The sequence below is a fragment of the Parasteatoda tepidariorum genome, chromosome 9 (assembly GCF_982258835.1).
Source record: "Parasteatoda tepidariorum strain Cologne lab strain chromosome 9, Ptep-v5.0, whole genome shotgun sequence".
NCBI classification, from domain to species: domain Eukaryota; kingdom Metazoa; phylum Arthropoda; class Arachnida; order Araneae; family Theridiidae; genus Parasteatoda; species Parasteatoda tepidariorum.
The window spans coordinates 35,257,569-35,264,783 of NC_141763.1; positions in this window are offsets into that span (position 1 = coordinate 35,257,569).

Here is a 7,215-nt window from a genome sequence, read left to right on the forward strand (position 1 = left end):
ACAAATCAACTGCCAATAGAGGATAGTTTTGTTAAAACTTTTATCGCATTTTTTTCCATCAGATAATTTATTTAATTTAAAAAATGACATTTCAAAGCTACCTTATCAAATCTTTCATTAAAGTAGCCGACAGATCTTCCATCTACCTTATAAAGCCTTTATATGGAAAGCAATTAAACTTGCTTTTTTTTCCTTCTGTATACTTATGAAATAAAGAATGAAATCTTAGAAGTTTGTGGCGTTCATTATTTCTTTTTCGTTTATTCTGTAAAAAATAAAATCATATTTACACTTGTGATGACAGAAATTTTCTCCTCCTATTTTTTTTTCCATTGTAAGAGATTTAAACAAATTATAGTTATGTTTGCTGTAATTAACTTTTTTTTGTCTTTTTTCCTCAGTGTCAAAATTATTACAAAGATATATAGTTTTTTTTTATTAGTTTAATTTATTTAGATAAAATATAAAATGTTTGAAATATTTCAGATATTTAAAATGACTACATGTATATTATGTACATGTATATTTTGTATACATGTTACTACATGTATACAAAAGTTCACATGAAAAGCCATTTTGTTCCAGTTCTCTCGCGCTGGAGCTTTTAAAACATTCGAAAATATTACCTAAAGTTCTGAAAGCTTTAGCTTTTAACTTACTACCAATGTATAAAATATTTTACGAAAAACATTATAGTTGACAGCCCTGGTAACCATAACAACAACAAAATTTTAACAGTTATAATATCTATATACGACTCTTTTTTCCCCCCGAGAAAAAATGATAGATTGTTTGTGATTGAGAATAATATAAGCATACTTGTTTGCTCGTCCCAAAAAACAGCTATAAATGAAATTATTTTATGAACAGTTTTTTTCCTTCTCTTTTTCGTCCTATTTTCAACCTTGGTTATATGAAATACATATATGACTTAGGTTATATATCGCCTTGCCTGCAAATATGAAAAACGTTATTATGCGGAAGCACCATTTTAAATTTGCGGAAGCGTATTTCATCCATGCTAAGAATTCGGTGTTTTTTTTTTAAAAAATGATCTTTGATTTTAAATCGCGTGGGCAATTTTTAAATTTTTTAATACATAAAAATGTTAAAGAAATCGTTTTTTTCTTTCATACTTTAATTCTTTTCCTAGTATAAGTAACCTGCATTTTCAAACCAGTATTATACAAAACTTTTAACTACTACGAAATTTTCGTTGTTTATGAAAATATTTTTCATTTTGGAAGCAAAGGTAGTGCATTATTATTTTAATAAATTAGAATAAAATAATTTTGCTCACCAGTACACGTAAATAATTTAAACTTACATAAAAAAGATCAAATAATAACTTTTTAGAAATTCTATTCGATTTAAAAATTTCTGCTTTCATGTACTACAATAGGAAAAAAATATTTTTCACAAATGAGTATATACTCAATAATGAGTATATACTCAATTATGTGAAATTGAATGAGCTCAATTTTGTCAGCTAAAGATCGTTTCATACCAAGTTAGTTAATGATCTTCTTCTCATTGGCACGACAGCCCTGGACGGGCCTTGGCCTTCTCAACAAGCCTATACCAAGACATTCTTCGCTTAGCCGGTTCTCCATTTTATTATCTTTAAAACTTGTAGGTCCTTTTCAAGGCAGTCTAAAAATCTTAGGTTTGGTTGTCCTCTTTTTCTTGTACCTGTTGGCCTGGCACTGAAAACTTTTTTGATTGTCCTGCTATCCACCATTCTTATAATGTGGCCTGCCCATTTAATCCTTTGAATTTTGATAAATTTAATGACATCAGGTTCTTTATATGCTTTGTAAAGTTCCGTATTTGATCTTCTAAACCAGGTACCGTTTTTACTTATTCCACCAAAAATGCTTCGCAGTATTTTTTTCTCAAATCTAGCTATCATATTTTAATCTCCATGGGTCATTGTCCAGGTCTCACATGCGCATGTAAGCACTGATCGTATAAGACATTTATAGAGTAGCACTTTTGTTTTTCTTTTTATTAGGCTTGACTTAAGATATTTTCTTAGACCATAAAAACACTTATTGGCCATCGTGATTCTCGAGTATATTTCCTGTGTAGTGTCGTTTTTGTTGTTACTCTTAGACCCCAAATAGGTGAAGCTATCAACGGCTTCGAATTTGTATGCTCCAATTAGTTAATGATCAATATTTTGTTTTAATAAAAATGTTTTAATAAAATGTCACAAAACAATGATTTATTAAATGTTGTTAATATTAGTTAATGCAAATGTTGTAATTATTTTGGACATCTTGAATTTTTCAGAAAAAGTATTATTTTTATGCAGAAGTATTATAAAAATATTAGAATATTTTAAAAGTATAATTTTAAACAAGTAGTTGTTAACGATATTGTAAGATGACTAATTAGTTCAAGTTAGTGAAAGATTATTAAGTTGTACCATCAAGCAAATTAAATTAAGCTACAAGGATTCATTCGTTTTATTAGATTAGTTTAAGTAATAAATCAACGAGAATTTTCTGAATAAATAATTAACTTCCAATTTATTTAATTTATGCAGTTATTTTTCTTCTATGTTAATTATAAATTCTCTTCGTATTCTAGTATCATAAAATGAATATTAAAGCTACCTACGATTTTTTAAAATGTATTTTCATGTTATACATATTAAATGAACAGCGATAATTAAATTCGACTGTTACATTTGGAATGTAACATTTTTAATATAATTTTTTAAATAAGCTGAAGTTATTCGTTTTTCTCCAAGTTAAATTTTTTAATACCTAAAATAAGTTTTAAAAAAAAAACATTTCTACTTCTAAATTGAAATGAAAATAAATTGAAACAGTATAAAAAATATGTCGTTTAATGTTGCTAATACTTTAGGATCAATTATAGTGATTTTACTGATATGTAAAACATATTAGTAGTTCCAAAAGTATCCAACTTCTTTTATCACTTGTCGTACATTTTCTTTTATTATTTTAATAAGAATAACTAAGTTTTGAAATATAAATAAAATTTATAGATTTTTTCATTGTAATCCAAATAGCAACTCGTCCACAAATAATAGAAAGAGAAAAAAATCGACTTCATACGTTTAATTTAAGAGGATAAGCTCACGTTTATTAATTTAAGAGATACAGATCATACATTTAATTTAAGAATCTAAGTCACCTACTTCTTTTGTTTCGAAAAAAACAGTGAGTTTTAACTGCAAATAAAAATGCTATAAATACTTATATAATAGTGTGATAGAATTATTTTGTTTCTGAAAAATAAAGGCTAGTGATTATACCCTTGAGTTACCACTTTTTGCTCTTTCGTCTTTTGAATATATCTATCTATCTATCTATCTATCTATCTATATATATATATATATATATATATATATATATATATATATATATATATATATATATATATATATATATATATATATATATATTCTTGCATTCAGAACCTAATACGGCAATTCTGAAAAACATTGAGCCATTAAGCACTATTTGCACTTGCACTAACTGTAATAGCCGAATGATCTAAAATTTGGGCCTTTTTTCTAATAACAATTGTATCAATCTTAATTTCATTTAAATAATTAACTTCTTGGTTACCAGAATTCTTAGCAATTATCCAGATTAAATTATCACAAACATTAATTTAAAAATATGTTTACAATAACTACGCAATGCTTATTTAAAATGCGATCATTAGTTTTAAGAAAGAATAGGACATAGCATTCGCCTCCCAACGAGGTGTCCCGGGTTCGAATCCCAACAATGGTTGGTGGATACGAATTGCGCACCCGGCTCGCACCGACCACAGTGCTGTTGTAAAATATCCTCAGTGGTTTAAGGATTATGGGATAGAGTTCCCTTGCCGTCAGGCTGACCGTGGAAGGTTTTCACGATTTTCTCTCCATGTAACGAAAATGTGTGTTAGTTCCATCAAGAAGTCCTAAACGAAGACTAATGTCTCCCAATATTTGATTCACAAGTTCCCTTGTGTTCTGAATTGGGTTCAAAATTAAAAGGCTACGAAGTTGAACATTGGTATTGGGAACTGATTTGGGTCGTAAACTCAAAAATTGGGTCAGCTGTACAACAACGGTTATAAAATAAAATAAAATACAGTAGCTTAGGGAGACTTTATAATGTTTAAACTGTTGGCAGATTGAGGAAGATTATGAAAAAATATTTCAAACAGCACTATTTGTATCCACTAATTACAGCAATCGGATGATTTTTAAAAGTAGCTTTTTTTTTAATAACAACAATTATACAAACATTAGTTTTATTTAAAATAAACCACCTTCTTTATCACCAGATTTCCTGATTTACTATTTTAAATTAAATTTGCACAATGAGCAATTGAAATGAAGAAATTTTGAAACTGCTGTTAGTAATAAAAATTCTACATACAATAGTACATTGGTAATTCTGTTGTTGTTGCTGCTTATCCTCATAGATCCGACATTAGTCAGATCAACTCTATAAAGTTGTTGACAGCCAGAAAGTCGATGGCAAGAAGGGGATCGGAAGTTAAGTCCGCCCTGGATAGTCCGACACAATCAAGTATATGCTTCGGCGAGGCTGGATGGACACAGCATTTTTTTCAAGTCAGGTAAATTTTTGTTCCACGTTCGAATGTTTGACGTTTCAGGTGACCAGTTGAGAATCTGGCCAAGGCAGTCAGGGAGTTTCGATCGCAATTGATTCCCAGAAGGCTGGCAGGAGATGTTGAGGTGTACCACTGGTGCGTAAGTGGAGTTTGCCAGATTGATTTTTGTCTATATTTTTCATTGGAGTAAAGTTCCTGATAAGTGATGACCTGGTGGACACATCTTCCTCACTGCCCTCCTCGGCCAGTCTATCTGCTATCTCGTTGTTGTGCACATGTGATGGAATCCATTAGAGTTACTAATTCTGCATCGTATCTACTACATCTAATTAGTTAGTTCTTTTGTATGGTGACAAATCACAGCAATTTTAAAAGTTTTTTTTTTAAATTTAAGAGTCATAAATTTTTTTTTGCCTTGGCTGCTGCACGGAGAAAAAAAATTCTGTATCTATCAAATTGACATGACAATGTGAACATTATTTTATCAATTCTTTGTACAATTTGCTTTTAAAATAAGTCTAATCCAATTCTAATATATGAATGGGGATATTTTACCCTTTGTGTTATAGGACATAAGTAAGTTAATTTTCTCTTTCCTCTTTTTGCTTCAACGACAAAGCAAGAAAAATCAAGCCCTGAGAGTCAAAAGAAAAAAAAGGCTGGGAAAAAACACATAGTGTATTATGAATAAAAAAGAACATAATTAACAGAAGTTGGGATTTTTCCAAGATAACTTTTTCAGTTGAACTTTATCTTAGAAATCTGGAACGGTTCTTGTTAGACAAAAACTTAGAGCATCATCAATTTGTCTAATGTAGTTCGTCTACAATAAACATATTTTAATATATAAATCTCGCAAAAAACCATTTTGAGTTGAGGAAGATTTTTAGAAAGAAAAATCATTTATAAAAACTATCTGTGATGTTTTTTTTTTATATATATTTATTCCTGATTGTTCTTTTACTTTCTGACTTACAAAAAAATATGATTTTTCTTTTTCAAAATACTGGGTTCTGGATATAAAGGAGAGAAAATTCGGAAGAAAAAAATATGCGTGCTTTTTACTAAAAAGGCTCTCTTGAATAATTTGAAACGGTGACTTATAATTAAATTGGTCCAAGTCCTTCACATGTAAATATTTTTAACTTGTTATTAAATACGAATATTAAATAAAATTTATAAATTCACATATTAAACTTTTATATAAGTATTAAAATAATTATACACAAAAAAAAATTCTTTAAAAAACGTAATTATTATGCACAACTGTTGTTTCATTTTGGATTGACAAATATTCTTATATAATAATACTCTTACATACCTGCCAACTCTCCCGGATTTTGCGGGAGATTTTATTTTCATATTTAAAGTGGTAGTAAATATATACTATTTTTTCTTTTATAAATTTAATTTTTAAATGATTTTGATCACCACTATTCTTACAAAAATTAAGCTTATATATTAATATGCGTTACTATCATGGTTGTCAACTTAATTTGCTTCAAATACAACGTATTTGTTTGCTTAAAATTGAAGTTTTAATTCCATTTTAATACCACTGGGAAAAATGATAATGGAAGGGATTAAAAGTTGGCAAGTCTGCTCTTAAGATCAAATAGTTTAACACGTTCACGCCGGGGTGACCCACCGGTGGGTCACGCTAGATTGTCTCATCTTGGCATCGCACCGGAGTAAAAACTGGTAACAATAAATTTCATTTTTTAGTTTTTTTCCGGGAATAGTAAAAATTTCCATAACTACAAATTGTTTTTAACGGATGAAATTTTTATATTGAATTGCTTCTTCGCCGTGATAAAATTAATAACAGTGAATTGTTATTATTGAGAATAGATTAACTCCTCCCGAATATTATCTAATATTGAAATAGTTCTTCTACCAGTATTTTCACTTTTCCCGGCGTGAACGTGTTAATGCAAACATATAAACTGCTGTTTGTAGAAAATGCAACACCATGAAAGAATCATCAGAATCAAATGAAATTTAATGCAGAAACGACTTGTACTGATACAAATAAATGATGAAATTTTCAAAACAAAAGAAACAAATTAAGCGTCCGAAATCAGTATTTGGTGCAGCCACCACGCGCTGCAATAAGTGCTGCTATACGACGTGGCATGGAGTCAAACAGATGTTGAATATCTGCTTGAGGAAGAGAATTCCATATCGCTTGTATGCGCAACCAAAGTTCGTCTTTGGAAACTGCAGGACGCGGATCACGAGTGAGACGCCGACCAACCATATCCCACACGTGCTCAATAGGCGACATATCCGGCGAATAAGCAGGCCAAGGAAGAAGTTGCATGCGTTGTGCTGAACAGAAGTCTCTAACAGTCCGCGCAACATGTGGGCGTGCATTATCCTGCTGAAAGATAGCTCCAGGGATGCCTTGAAGGAAAGGAACGACTTCGGGCTGTAGCACTTCACGGACGTATCTGTTGCTATTGAGATTACCCTCAATTCGTATCAAATTGGATCGTCCATGATACGAAATCGCACCCCAGACCATAACTCCGGGTGTTCGACCACTATGTCGTTCAATAATACACTCAGGAAGGCAGCGTTGACCGGCATAACGTCTAACAC